The sequence below is a fragment of the Ovis aries genome, chromosome 6, assembly GCF_016772045.2.
Source record: "Ovis aries strain OAR_USU_Benz2616 breed Rambouillet chromosome 6, ARS-UI_Ramb_v3.0, whole genome shotgun sequence".
NCBI lineage: Eukaryota > Metazoa > Chordata > Mammalia > Artiodactyla > Bovidae > Ovis > Ovis aries.
In genome coordinates this window covers 2,461,803-2,477,438 of record NC_056059.1, presented here as the reverse complement: position 1 = coordinate 2,477,438, position 15,636 = coordinate 2,461,803, and positions in this window count along the sequence as shown.

The window sequence follows — 15,636 nt, the reverse complement described above, 5'->3', positions numbered from 1 at the left end:
TACTATCCACCCCATCAGTCAAGATCTCCTCTGGAAAATCACATCTTTATTGTAATGAGGAAATTCAATGGGAAAACTGAACATTTCTTAAGAGGAACTTTTCCTTAAAAAATTTGAACCACTTTTCTCTTATTTACATGGACTTAATTTGATGCTTACAGTCAGGGAACATATTTCATCAAATTAAGTTTTCATTCAAAATATTAGTCTATCCTGATACTGCTTCTAATAACATAGCAAATGTTCATCAGATTTTAAACATGAATGGTGGTTATAAGGAATTGTTAACAGCTGCCAAAGCTGTGGTTTTGTCTTTTTTTCCACATACTTCTCCTGAAGAAAAATCAGGAAGATCCCATTCATTTTTAATGGAGTCAAAAAATCTGATTCTGAATCTGACTTAGTGTAAAGTCTAGCTCTATTCTAGTATTTTTCCCTTGAATTTAGGGTAATCAAGAGTCCATTTTAGGACTTTTGGATCAATCATACTTTAAAATAAACCTGAATTTCCAGGAATTCCCAAACTAAGAACCAGATGATGGCAAAAAACCATCACAATATTGTAAAGTAACTATCTTTCCATTAAAATAAGTAAATTAATTTTAAAAAATAAAAAGAAAAAAAAGGACCAGATGAAATTGAGTTACACAATACGAATTTCCCTATTTTTCAGGCCACTTCTTAACTAAGTTTGTTGCTACAGATTTCATACCTGAGTAGCTCTTTTCTTGGGTTATTCCACCAATTATAAGGGGAAAATAAGGAACAGTGAACTTAAATATGGAAAAAGGAGAATTTCAAGCAAATTATAAGCAACTTAAGAAGTTCCCTAAAGAGGAGACTTCCTAATCATTGTTTCTTTTTGATGAGCAAAGGCAATTTAACTGTATTTATAACTATTAATACTGGCAAGCAGATTCCTCTGTATCTTCCTCTATTTTTAGCTGAGACAGTTTTCTATGACAGTTTTCCCCAAAATATAACAACATCACTATAAATCCAGGAAAATTTAGTCCCTACATTATGAGCCAAATATGTCTCAACACAAATGAAAGCTCCTAAATCTGTTAGCTACACATAGCTAGTTTCTCATGAAGATGTGTAGTTGAAAATGGCAAATGTGGGTAACTTAAGAAAGCTATTCATCAAAGAAAGGTAAGAATTGGCACCAAGAAATTATTCCTTTGTCAGTGAAGACTCTTTTAGGGGATATTTAAATTAGAATTGACTGTAGTGAATCATAAGGAATGTTTGAACAAAACTGTCTGTGCTTTAATATCCATTCATCACGATTTTAAAAGCATTTTTATGATATATATTATGTAACTACTCTGTATCTGTATGATCTAAACCAGTAATACCAAATGCTTCTAGAGAATATTTCATTGAAATCATTTTAGAATAATTCCTTCTCTTCCTCCAGTCATAAAATTATACACTTTGAGGGCTTTGCTTTCCACTTTCCTTATAAAGGGAAAATATATAAAGATACATAAGAATTTTCCTTTAGAGTCAGACAATTTTCCAAGTCACAGACAAGATAAACATACTCAAAACTCCACTCTTAGTTATTCAGGTCTTTAGTGTGGATTTCAGCTCTGGTTTGAATTCCTTGCAATCCAGGAGATCAAATCAATCAATCCTAAGGGAAACAACTCTGAATATTCATTGGAAGGACTGATGCTGAAACTGAAGCTTCAAAAGTTTGGCTACCTGATGTGAAGAGCTAGCTTATTGGAAAAGACCCTGATTCTGGGAAAGATTGAAAGCAAAAGGAAAAGGGGGCAGCAGAGGATGAGATCATTAGATAGCAGTGATGGACTGCTCTTCATGGACATGAATTTGAGCAAACTCCAGGACATAGTCATACCAAAGATACACCAAAGAAGTTCTCACACTTTTGCAAAAGATCCCCACAAGATTTCCCAACCTTGGGGTCTGGCAAAGGGACTGAGAAGCCCCAGGGAATTTGACTTTGAAGGCCAGCGGGATTTCATCACAAAACTTGCACAGGACTTGGAAACAGCTTCTTGGAGGGATTAAACAAAATCTTGTGTGCACCAGGACCCAGGAGAAAGGAGCAGTGACCCCACAAATGACTGGGCAAGACTTGCCTGTGAGTGTTGAGACATCTCTGGCAGAGGCCTGGGTTGAGAGTCAGGGACACTGAATACAACAGTCCTGGGAGATGCAGCTTGCTGGCATAAGTCTTTTTGAAGGAGTTATCATCATTATCACCATTATACAACTACCACAGTTTGACCTCAGGCCAAAATAAAGAGAGAGAATACAGCCACAAGTATAAGCAGAAAAATGGATTAAAGATAAACTGAACATGGCCACATCCACCAGAGCAAGACCTAGTTTACTCCACAGCCAGTCCCTCCCATCAGGAAGCTTCCACAAGACTCATATCCTCATCCATCAGAGGGCAGTTCAGTTCAGTTCAGTTCAATTTCTCAGTCGTGTCCAACTCTTTGCAATTCCATGGACTAGAGTACGCCAGGCTTCCCTGTCCATCACCAACTCCCAGAGTTTACTCAATCTGCCTTCAATCTTTCTGAGCATCAGGGTCTTTTCAAATGAGTCCGTTTTCTGCATCAGGAGGTCAAAGTATTGGAGTTTCAGCTTCAGCATTAGTCCTTCCAATGAATATTCAGGACTGATCTCCTTTAGGATGGACTAGTTGGATCTCCTTGTAGTCCAAGGGACTCTCAAGAGTCTTCTCCAAAGCCATAGTTCAAGGTGTCAATTCTTTAGCACTCAGCTTTCTTTTCTTTTCTTTTTTTTTTTTATGCAAAGGATGATAAAATTGTTTATATAGAAATTCAATAAAAATTTGTACATTTGGGTTATTAAAAGGGTTTACAAAACTGGATGACTACAGAATTAAAAAGCAAAAATCAACTGCATTTCAATATACCAACAGATTCATTTCTTTATAGCCCAACTCTCACATTCATACATCACTACTAGAAAAACCATAGCTTTGACTAGACTGAACTTTGTTGCAAAGTAATGTCTCTGCTTTTGAATATGCTATCTAGGTTGGTCATAACTTTTCCTCCAAGGAGTAAGTGTCTTTTAATTTCATGGCTGCAGTCACCATCTGCAGTGATTTTGGAGGCCCCCCCCCTCCAAAAAAAATAAATAAAGTCTCTAACTGTTTCCACTGTTTCCCCATCTATTTGCCATGCAGTGATAGGACCAGATGCCATGATTTTAGTTTTCTGAATGTTTAATTTTAAATCAACTTTTTCACTCTCCTCTTTCACTTTCATCAAGAGGCTTTTTAGTTCTTCTTTGCTTTCTGCCATAAGGGTGGTGTCATCTGCATATCTGAGGTTATTGATATTTCTCCTCAGAATCTTTATTCCAACTTGTGCTCCATTCAGTCCAGCATTTCTCATGATGTACTCTGCATATAAGTTAAATGAGCAGAGAGCAGACAGAATGAAAACCACAATCACAGAAAACTAATCAAACTGATCACATAGATCACAGCCTTGTCTAACTCAATGGAAATATGAGTCATGCCATGTAGGGCATCCCAAGATGGGCAGGTCATGGTGAGAGTTCTGACAAAACATGGTCAACTGGAGAAGAGAATGGTGAACCACTTCAACATTCTTGCCTTGAGAACCCTATGAATAGTATGAAAACATAAAAAGATATGACACTGGAAGATGAACTCCCCAGGTCAGTCAGCGCCCAACATGTTACTTTAAGAAAGCAGAGAAATAGATCCAGAAGGAATGAAGAGGCTGAGTTAAAACAGAAACAATGCCCAGGTGCGAATGTGTCTAGTAGTGAAAGCAAAGTCCAATGCTGTAAAGAACAACATTGCATAGGAACCTGGAATGTTAGGTCCATGAATCAAGGTAAATTGGAAGTGGTCAAACAGGAGATGGCAAGACTGAATATCAGTATTTTAGGAATCAGTGAACTAAAATGGACCAGAATGGGTGGATTTAATTCAGATGTCCATTATATCTACTACTGTGAGCAAGAATCCCATAGAAGAAATGGAGTAGCCCTCATAGTCAATGGAAGAGTCCAAAATGCAGCACTTGAGTGGAATCTCAAGAACAACAGAATGATCTCTGTTAATTTCCAAGGCAACCATTCAATATCATAGTAATCCAAGTCTATACCCTAACAACAAATGCCAAAGAAGCTGAAGTTGGACAGTTCTATGAAGACTTACATGACCTTCTAGAACCAACACCGAAAAAGGATGTCCTTTTCATCATAGGGGACTGGAGTGCAAGAATATGGAGTCGAGAGACACCTGGAAAAATAGGCAAGCTTGACCTTGGAGTACAAAATGATGCAAAGCAAAAGGTAACAGAGCTTTGCCAAGAGAACACACTGGTCATACCAAACACCCTCTTCCAAAAACACAAGAGAAGTCTCTACACATGGACATCACCAGATGGTCAATGCCAAAATCAGATTGATTATATTCTTTTCAGCCAAAGATGGAGAAGCTCCATACAGTTAGCAAAAACAAGACCGGGAGCTGACTGTGGCTCAGATCATGAACTCCTTATTGGGAAATTCAGACTTAAATTGAAAAAGTAGGGAAAACCACTAGACCATTCAGGTATGATCTAAATCAAATTCCTTATAATTATACAGTGGTAGTGAGAACTAGATTTAAGGGATGAGACCTGATAGACAGAGTATCTGAAAAATATGAATGGAGATTTGTAACACAGTATAGGAGGCAGTGATCAAAACAATCCCCAAGGAAGAAAAAATGCAAAAAGTCAAAATGGTTGTCTGAGGAGGCCTTACAAAGAGCTGAGAAAAGAAGAGAAGCAAAAGGCAAAGGGGGAAAGGTAAGCTATATCCATAATGTGGAATTTCAAAGAGTAGCAAGGAGAGATAAGAAAGCCTTCCTAAGTATCAATGCAAAGAAACAGAGGAAAACAATAGAATGGGAATGACTAGAGATCTCTTCAAGAAAATCAGAGATACCAAGGGAACATTTCATGCAAAGATGGGCACAATAAAGGACAGTAATGATGTGGACCTAATAAAAGCAGAAGATACTAAGAAAAGGTAGCAAGAGTACACAGAAGAACTATACAAATAAAGTCTTAATGACCCAGATAACCACGATGATGTGATCACTTACTTAGAGCCAAAAATTTTGCAGTGCAAAATCAATTGGGCCTTAGGGAATATCACTATGAACAGAGCTAGTGGAGCTGATGGAATTACAGTTAAGTTATTTCAAATCCTAAAAGATGATGCTGTGAAAGTGCTGCACTCAATATGCCAGCAAATCTGGAAAACTCAGCAGTGGCCACAGGACTGGAAAGGTCAGTTTCATTCCAATCCCATGAAAGGCAATGCTAAAGAATGTTCAAACTACCAAACAATTGCACCTGTCTCACATGTTAGCAAAGTAATGCTCAAAATTCTCCAAGCTAGGCTTCAATAGTACTTGAACCGAGAACTTCCGGATGTTCAAGCTGGATTTAGAAAAGGAAGAGGAACCAAAAATCAAATTGCCCACATCCGCTGGATCATAGGAAAAGGAAGAGAGTTCCAGAAAAATATCTACTTTGATTCATTAACTATGCCAAAGACTTTGACTATGTGGATCACAACAAATGGTGGAAAATTCTTAGAGATGGGAATACCAGAACACCTTACCTACCTCCTGAGAAATCTGGATGCAGGTCAAGAAGCGACAGTTAGAACCAGACATCGAACAATGGACTAGTTCCAAATTGGGAAAGGAGTGCGGTAAGACTGTATATTGTCACCCTGCTTATTTAACTTATACGCAGAGTACATCATGCGAAATGCCAGACTGGATGAAGCACAGCTGAAATCAAGATTGCTGGGAGAAAAATTAATAATCTCAAACATGCAGATGACCCCACCTTTATAGAAGAAAGCAAAACGTAACTAAAAAAGCATTTTGTTGATGGTGAAAGAGGAAAGTGAAAAAAACTGGCTTAAAACTCAACATTCAAAAAACTAAGATCATGGCATCTGGCCCAATCATTTCATGGCAAATAGATGGGAAACAATAGAAACAGTGACAGATTTTACTTTCTTGGGCTCTAAGATCACTGCAGATGATGACTTGAGCCATGAAATTAAAAGACGCTTGCTCCTTGGAAGAAAAGCTATGACAGGCCTGCTGCTGTTGCTGCTAAGTCACTTCAGTCATATCCAACTCTGTGTGACCCCATAGACAGTTGCCCACCAGGCTCCCTAGACAGTATATTAAAATGCAGACAGTAGTTTGCCAACAAAGTTCCATATAGTCAAAGCTATGGTTTTTCCAGAGGTCATGTATTGATGTGAGAGCTTGACAATAAAGAAGACTGAGCACCAAAGAATTGATGTTTTTGAACCGTGATGTTGAAGACTCTTGAGAGTCCCTTGGACTGCAAGGAAAATAAACCATTCAATCATAAAGGAAATCAGTTCTGAATATTCATTGGAAGTTTGATGCCAAAGCTCCAGTAGTTTGGCCACCTGATGCAAACAGCCTCATCTTTAGAAAAGACCCTGATGCTGGGAAAGATTGAAGGCAGGAGGAGCAGGGGATGATAGAGAATGAGGTGGTTGAATGGCATCACTGATTCAATGGACGTGAGTTTAAGCAAACTCCAGGAGATGGTGAAGGAAAGGAAAGCCTGGCATGCTGCAGTCCACGGGGTCACAAAGAGTCAGATACAACCGAGCAACTGAACAACAACAACAACCAGGAGATAGTGGAGGAGAGAGGAACCTGGCATACTGCTGTCCATGGGGTTGCTAAGAGTTGGACATGACTTAGCGACTGAACAACAATAGCTCTGGTGGAAGGGTGAGATAGGACCCATGTCAAGCAGGTCTTGTCCCTGCACTTTCTGTCTAAAGTCAATTTTAAGTGCTTGCTCCAAGATTCTGAATCATATTACTGTGTGCAGATCCTCTGACCACAACATGACTTATATACTGAATTCCAATTTACTTATTTCAAATGAAAGGGAAGCTAATATTATCCTGACCTCATAATCAGAGACAATTTTCTGAAGAGGTCGGTCCTTTCCTGATGATTCTGGAATGTAGATGTTATATAAAAATGTTGTTTACTGAGGTTATTATTATAACCCACAGATGTTCCAAAGGCACTTCCTCCAAGCTTTGGTTCTCTCCTAAATTGGTTTTCTGTGTTTTAGAGATTTTCTGTATTTTGGTTATATCCGACTAACCAGGGCTAAATATCTAGGATCCTTTCTCTTGTCCAGTTTCCACTCTCCTCATTGCCTTTTTGAGCTTCCTTATCAGTTACTAACATTTTTGTCATTTTAACATTCTTTCATGATCAGGTTAGCATTTCTAAGATTAAACTTTATCTTCAGTTTCCAGGATTCATGTCTCTCTGGCTTGTTGATTTAATCAGTGAATTATCTCACAAGCATGACCCAGGATAAATTATTTCTTGTAAGTTTCCTAAAAATAATTAAATCTCTCTGTAGTTTGTTGGCTCTGGTACTTTTTATGGAGAGTACATATTTTCTTGACTTTTGTCTGTTGACTTCAGCTTCTATCTGGGTTGTTAACCAATATTTTTAAAGTTACAAAATACAAAATAAGCTAGATTCATAAATATGTATGTGCAGTATGAAATAATCATCTGTCATCTAATATTTGAGAAATTTTGGCATTAGTACCTGTTTTTTAAAAAATGACAAGATTTTTATGTTGTGTTAGATGAAAGGACTATTATAAGAATACAATAATTTGGGCATGATAGTATTATTTCAATGAATGATAGACATGATTTTCTTTCAAAGTGCCTGTGTTATGTTCTTTCCTATCTAGCTCATTTTCCCACCAATTTTAAGCATCATCAAAATGCTTAATAGAAATAATATAGACAGTACAGCAAAAGAAGCAAAATATTGAACCTCAACTACTGACTTCTTCTATGTTGTATCAGAAAAAAACCCCTGCTGATGATGTTTAATATACATTTGTACATATTAAGTGTATATGCCAGTATGTGATTATATAATATAGTTTTAAATTCCATGAAATAAAGATGAACAAAGTATGGTATGGAGAAAATTTCAGTCTTTGAAATCACACCCCACTAGCTTACAATAGTAACTTTTGTCTTCACTGGGGCAGTCTTTGACAAATCCTTCAGAGCCTTAATACTTGACTTCCATATAAATAGCGGCTGTCTTGATAAGTGATTTGGGTACCGGAGATGATATATACAAATAAAGTAACCATAATTTATTTTATAAGATTAAATTGTAATAATGTTTAGCATATTATAGGTGCCTAATGGGTAGCATCAGTCATTATTCATGAGATAAGCTGACCTGAAAGCATATAGACAGGCGGACTAACAACAATAAAGACCATAGATTCGGACAGATAACTGTAAGTGAACAAATTATTGCATAAAATTGTACTGAGTAAAAAGAAATGAAGACTAAAATTTGGAAATTATATTAATATATGCTGGTGTCATGTTTCTAACTGTTCAAATAATCTGCAGATCAACTGTAAAAAGAAACTTAGTCACTAGGAACTAAGCTTTCAATTCATGTCCAGCATCAAATAATGATAGAGTGTTATAAAAAAGACATATATGATATAATTCTTGCCATTTTATTACTTGCAGATGTGCTAGGAGACATTTTTTGAATGGAGACATTCTAAATTCTAAGGACAAAACATAATAAAGAACAGAAATAATCATAAAAGTTCAGTTCAGTTCAGTTCAGTCGCTCAGTCATGTCCGACTCTTTGTGACTCCATGAAGTGCAGCACGCCAGGCCTCCCTGTCCATCACCATCTCCCGGAGTTCACTCAGACTCACATCCATTGAGTCCGTGATGACATCCAGCCATCTCATCCTCTGTCGTCCCCTTCTCCTCCTGCCCCCAATCTCTCCCAGCATCAGAGTCTTTTCCAATGAGTCAACTCTTCGCATGAGGTGGCCAAAGTACTGGAGCTTCAGCCTTAGCATCATTCTTTCCAAAGAAATCCCAGGGTTGATCTCCTTCAGAATGGACTGGTTGGATCTCCTTGCAGTCCAAGGGACCCTCAAGAGTCTTCTCCAACATCACAGTTCAAACGCATCAATTCTTCCGCGCTCAGCCTTCTTCACAGTCCAACTCTCACATCCGTACATGACTACTGGAAAAACCATAGCCTTGACTAGACGGACCTTAGTCGGCAAAGTAATGTCTCTGCTTTTGAATATACTATCTAGGTTGGTCATAACTTTTCTTTCAAGAAGTAAACGTCTTTTAATTTCATGGCTGCAGTCATCATCTGCAGTGATTTTGGAGCCCCCAAAATAAAGTCTGACACTGTCTCTACTGTTTCCCCATCTATTTCCCATGAAGGGATGGGACCAGATGCCATGATCTTCGTTTCCTGAATGTTGAGCTTTAAGCCAGCTTTTTCCCCTCTCCTCTTTCACTTTCATCAAGAGGCTTTTAGTTCCTCTTCACTTTCTGCCATAAGAGTGGTGTCATCTGCATATCTGAGGTTATTAATATTTCTCCCAGCAATCTTGATTCCAGCTTGTGTTTCTTCCAGTCCAGCGTTTCTCATGATGTACTCTGCATATAAGTTAAATAAGCAGGGTGACAGTATACAGTCTTGATGTACTCCTTTTCCTATTTGGAACCAGTCTAAAGTAGAAGATGTGAAAGGAAATTAGGAAAGCAACACATCATGACGTAGTCAGAGAAAGAAGCGGGGAGAGATGACCATGAAGGTAGGTGAGATGTGACTATGGATAAAGTGGTATGGTAGGGAGCCCTGAGTACAACCACTGTGGCAGGAAGGAGCATGTAGGTGTAGCGAAGGTGAGAAGATTAACTGTAGGAGGGGAGGAGTGGAGATAATCAGGGTCAGAGCTAACATCACATGAAACCAAACTGTGGAGCTTCAGCGCTCATAAGACACACCTTGTTTAGATCTGATAAGCAATAAAAACAAACAAACAAAAACAACACTTTCAAGTTAGATCTGAGTTCAGATGCTTGCTCTAGTATTTCTGGACTGTATGACTTTTGAAATGTAGAGAGACCTCTCTGACCCTCTTTTTATTAATTCATCACATATGGAAAAAATTCTTAAGTCAGAAGATTGCTATACATACAATGCTAGTATAAATCCCAGAAAACTATGGTTCACACACACACACAAAAAGTTCTTAAAAGGAAGCCAGGGACCAAAAATTTTAAATCATAAGCCTGATTTCACAAAGCAGACTTGAAAATCAAGAAAGCAACTTGAAATGGAGCAGGACTTTATAGTCCTTTGCTTGACACCCTGACTCCATGTTCTCTGCCTGCCTTTTGTCTATGAAAAAAAAAAAAGAACAGCTAAAAAAATAAGTTTAATCAGAGAAGTGAGAAAATACAGAAACAAAGGAAAACAATCTAACAAGATTAAATAATAATAGCTTAGTCAATAAGCATAGTTAAGGACTTTTATTTCCTTCTCTAGGGTTACAGATAATATTCTCAGCCATATCCTGCGGACTGTCTTATAGATACTGAAACCTGTACCAGGTGAAGGCAGTTAACTATGTGATCGCCAGACTGTAACCATGACATAAGGTGCTGCAATTCCGAGAACTGGCCTCAAGGAAATGGGAATAGACTTACCCTGGAACTGAAGATTAATTGTACTTAACATAATCAAGATGATGCTGGTTAGCCCATCACATGATGAATTTCAAGATGACTGTCAGAGGACTGTCAGAGGTTTCTACATGTGGCTTTCTCCCTCTATCTATAAAAGTTCTTGTCCACTGGTTGTCAGCTAGGGGGTCGGGTGTTGGGGGAGTCAGCCTTTGGACTGGAGTCCACCCTCCCCTCATCTCGGTTGCTGGCATCCAAAATAAAGCAAACTTTCCTTTCCATCAACCTTGCCTCTTTACTGGCTTTGAGTGGGAAACACCCAGACTGAACATTCAGTCACAAAATAACTGAAGAAATTCTGAAATTTGAGTGATTGCCACTGGCTCTCGTGCCTCTCAGCCCTGTGTCCCTTCCATTAAACTACATTTATTTTCCAATTTGTAAAGTCCCAAGTATACATGAAGCAATTTAGAAATCACTGAGCTAGTAGATTACACTAAAAATAATGAAAACTTTTATTATCCATTATTTTATATACTATTATTATATAATATGTTGTTAATAACATGTATAAAGACTCACAAACCAAGATAAGAATTTGAACATGTGAATAGTAAATTAGGTAAGAGTATTATGTTAGTGATACATTTACTGAAGCTGGAAACTGTCCTATGGTTGTATAAAAAAGTAATGTCTTATTCTTAGGGAATCACACTGAAATATGTAGAGATAAAGGAAGATAATGATATCTGCAACTTACTCTCAAATGATCCTGAGAAAAGAATACATATATATTAATTCTCTTCCTCTACAACATATGCATATATATGTAAATATCTACATAAATATAAGTATATATAAGCATAGGGGTTCTTTGCATTATTCTTACAAGTTTTACATAATTTAAACTTTCAAATTAAAATTTAAGAAAAAAAGCTGGGGAATGAGAAACACAAAATCTAGCCAATATGAACAAGGTAGAGAAACGGGGAGAAGAGCTTGGAGAACTGTAAACTGTTCATGTTCTCATGGCTGTTCCTCTAATCACCACACTTTCAAATTACATACATGTTACACACATACTTGTGTGCATAAAATAGTATATGAGAAAGGAGATTAAAGGAAAAATGAGTCTCTCTAAAAAATAAGGACTTCAGCAAGAGAAAACACAGTCTTGGACAAATGATGTAATGACATATAGGGAATATACTTAGAAAAGGCAAGACAATTTATGTGAGATGATTGAATATTTGAGAGAATTTTCAAGCCACCTGAGCTGTAAATAGATTTTCAAGGTTAAGGGTGGTATTTATCACGTCAGAGGTCTGGCAAAGTCAAAGAGAACTAAGGAACTCATTTGCTTCACAATGATGATTCCAAGACCTTGAAAGATAACGCTGTACTCATCTGAGATTTGCTCTGTTCCGAGAAAAAAACAAAAAAAAAATCTTTTAGGAGTTAAAGGCTTTCATATTCATCTGATTCTCAAAAAGAAAAAAAAAAAGATTGACTAGCATTCAGAGAATGATTGTTTTATGAGAAGAACTGTACTCAGAGATACGGGAAATAAACAAAGACAAAGCCAGCATGATTTCTATCTTAAGGAACTTGCATTATAAACAGAAATAACTGTGTCATGAGGGAGAGCATGAGATGTCATAAAAGAATAAAACTTCAAAAAGATTTCTTAGGAGGGAAAAGTATTCGAGGGTCCTAAAAATCAGTGGTTCAAGAAAGGATAATGAAAGTTGCTTATGAGTAGAGATTGAAGCTTGGGCAGATATGCTTTACTGCAAAAAGTTCATAGCAAGCAGCAGGGTCAACATTAAAAGATGAAGTTAAACCACAGATGGATGAGACATTGTCCAGCTGATTTAGAAAAGCCACAGGCTTAGAGTTCATTGCTGGTGGGTTGAGTGAGGAGTATTTCCCAAATGTGGTTGGCATAGACTTCAGAAGGACAGTCAGACAACTCAAGGGTGAGATGTGAAGTGCTCTCCTTTTGCATGACATAAATCACCCCTGCACAACACTGAGGAAATAGGGGTGAAGCGAGTTTCTCCATTGCCAAGTAACACCCACACCCGCTACAGAGACGGCTTCCAGTGTGGCTCTCAATCGGCTCTTTCTGAGCTTCCTCATTTCCAGCTGGTCGCTCTGGACTCAGAATTAGAGATCTATGTCATATCTCAAAGCTGTTTTCCAGTTTGGTCCTTATTGTTTTGTATAATAACAATTATAATTCTATAAGTATTAATAATTATTATATAATTATTATTTATAGAATAGAGGCAGACATTTTTTAAAGATGTACATATGAAATTGCAGTTGTTCGTTAATTTCAGTATAGAAAAGGTTTATTTTCCAGTTGTCTTTTCTTTTTCTTCTTTTTTTTAAAATTGGGTTTTGTTTACTTTTGTTCAGTTTTGGTTTTACTTTATTTACATGTGGATTTTTAAATTTGCATTTAAAGTTCAGGTAAAGCAGTTGAGCAAACATACGTGCGCTATTTTCCCACCTTACCTGGAAGCCACCTATCTTCTTTGATTAAACATCATAAGAGGCTCAGAAACCTTCTTAGAAAACCTCTGGCTAAAATGTAATTCTGTCAGTTCCACAGCATAAAAGAGAATTTCCTTCTTAGTGTGTTACTGGGTGTGGAATGAAGCATACCCAGAGTTTCCAAGTTAAATCAAGCATTCCTTTCTCCCCCTGGATTAGGTTAAGGGTGTTTAATAGATTGCCTGGTTGATCTAGACAGGAACTATTACAACCTTTAGTTATCCAAATCCTATCTTTACAATTTAGAATACCCTAATTCCCACCAAAAGTACAGGACTTAACAGAACATCTCAATTTAAGGTAGAACTCTCCTTTAAAGAAAAGGGAGCAATATTTCATTAGACCTCATAGCATTTTGCAAGGTTTTTGTGATTGCCCCAGTGTGAAAATCTCTTGGTAGTAACCCCAGCAACTGGGTCAAAAGAAAATACTCAGACTTTGCTTAAATTTCCTTCTGAAGCAGGCCCCAAGTACCATTACTAAAACTGTTGCTGAGTTATAGTCATAAAATGGAATGTAAGAGGGGCCACACAGATAATCATCTGGTTTATCTTTTGCTTAGCTTAACTCAAGAGAAACTGAATAAACAGCCCAGGTCAACCAGTGCTTAAGCAAAGAAGACTCAGAATCAGGCTGCCTAACTTCCTAACCATTTCATTTCACCATCACAACTTCTGAAAGGAAAAGAATGTACCCACTGTTTGAATCTCCTGTTCCCTGGTGAATTCCTAAAAATGACTAAAAATCAATTTTTTAAAAAGTCAAGCATTTTTTAATGGAAGTGTAGTTGATTTACAATGTTGTGTTAGTTTCAGGTTTATAACAAAGTGATTCAGATACAAATAATCTAAATTCATAGATATATGCATATATTATTTTCAGATTATTTTCCCTTACAGGTTATTTTCCCTTACAGGTTATTACAAAATACTGAATATAGTTCCTTGTACTATACAGCAGGGCCACATTGTCTATCTATTTTTCACATAGTAGTGCGTATCTGTTAATCCAAACTCCTAATTTATCCCTCTCCCACTTCTCTTTTGGTAACCATAAATTCACTCTCTAAGTCTGTGAGTCTGTTTCTGTCTTGTAAATAAGTTCATCTGTATCACTGTCCACACATAAGTGATATCTTATTATATCCGCTAAGTCACTTCAGTTGTGTCCGACTCTGTGTGACCCCATAGACGGCAGCCCACCAGGCTCCTCCGTCCCTGGGATTCTCCAGACAAGAACACTGGAGTGGGTTGCCATTTCCTTCTCCAATGTATGAAAGTGAAAAGTGAAAGGGAAGTCGCTCAGTCGTGTCTGACTCTTAGCGACCCCATGGACTGCAGCCTACCAGGCTCCTCCGTCCATGGGATTTTCCAGGCAAGAGTACTGGACTGGGGTGCCATTGCCTTTTCCAATCTTATTATATCTGAGAGTCAAAATATCAAACGTCTTTCACAAACTCAGTAAGTGATAGAGTCAGAATTCCAATCTTAGTATATGCTTCAATGAAATGTAATTCTATCTTGACAGGTTTTGTAAATATTTTAAAATTAAAATTGTGCTTCACTCTCTGCTTCCAAAACACTTTACATGCGTATCTATTTTGCACCTTCATGGGAGATATATCATAGTTTTGGTTGGTTCATTTGCAACCTTCTTTACCAAACTATGATTTTGGAGAAGAATTGGGGAGCATTCATCTTTTCCTTACCTAGACCCTGCATAATGAATATTTGGAAAATGAACACTAAATGAAGCAAATAATAAATATACTGTCAGGTCTGTATTTTTTTTAGATCTGTAACTTTTTTATTCTTCAAATCATAGTGTGTGTGTGTGCTTAGTTGCTCAGTTGTGTCCAACTCATGAAACCCCAGAGACTCCCAGGCTCCTTTGTCCATAGGATTCTCCAGGCAAGAATACTGGATTGAGTTGCTTCTTCTTTCACAAAATCATATTACCCAAATTTTATATTTTATTATATGCAGTCACATTTGATATCTTTGGCAGATCACTGCCTAAATTTTTAATATTTAGTGGCAAATAATTTTTAAAAAGACATTTCTCCAGTTGTGCTCACTTCCTTGATTCTAACCATAACATTCCACTTAGCAAATGTCACTTATGACTAAAGGAACTCAGATTTATCTCATTCTCTGATCAAAGGAACGTATTATCTCATGTTTCATAAGGACTTTCACAGCAGTTGGGACCTTGAATGCCTCAGCTATTCTATGATAATTTAAAGCTGTAACTCATCAAAAATAAATAAAAAGAAAAATGTATAGAAAAAGATTTCAGTCAAGAAAAAGTAAAACATTGATATAGCTGATCTTATTAGAATTTTTCAAATGTTCTCAAACTTGTCCATCATGACAATTTTCTGTTTTATGTAAATTGTACAGGCACACACATACACAACACAACAGACAGATACACTCAA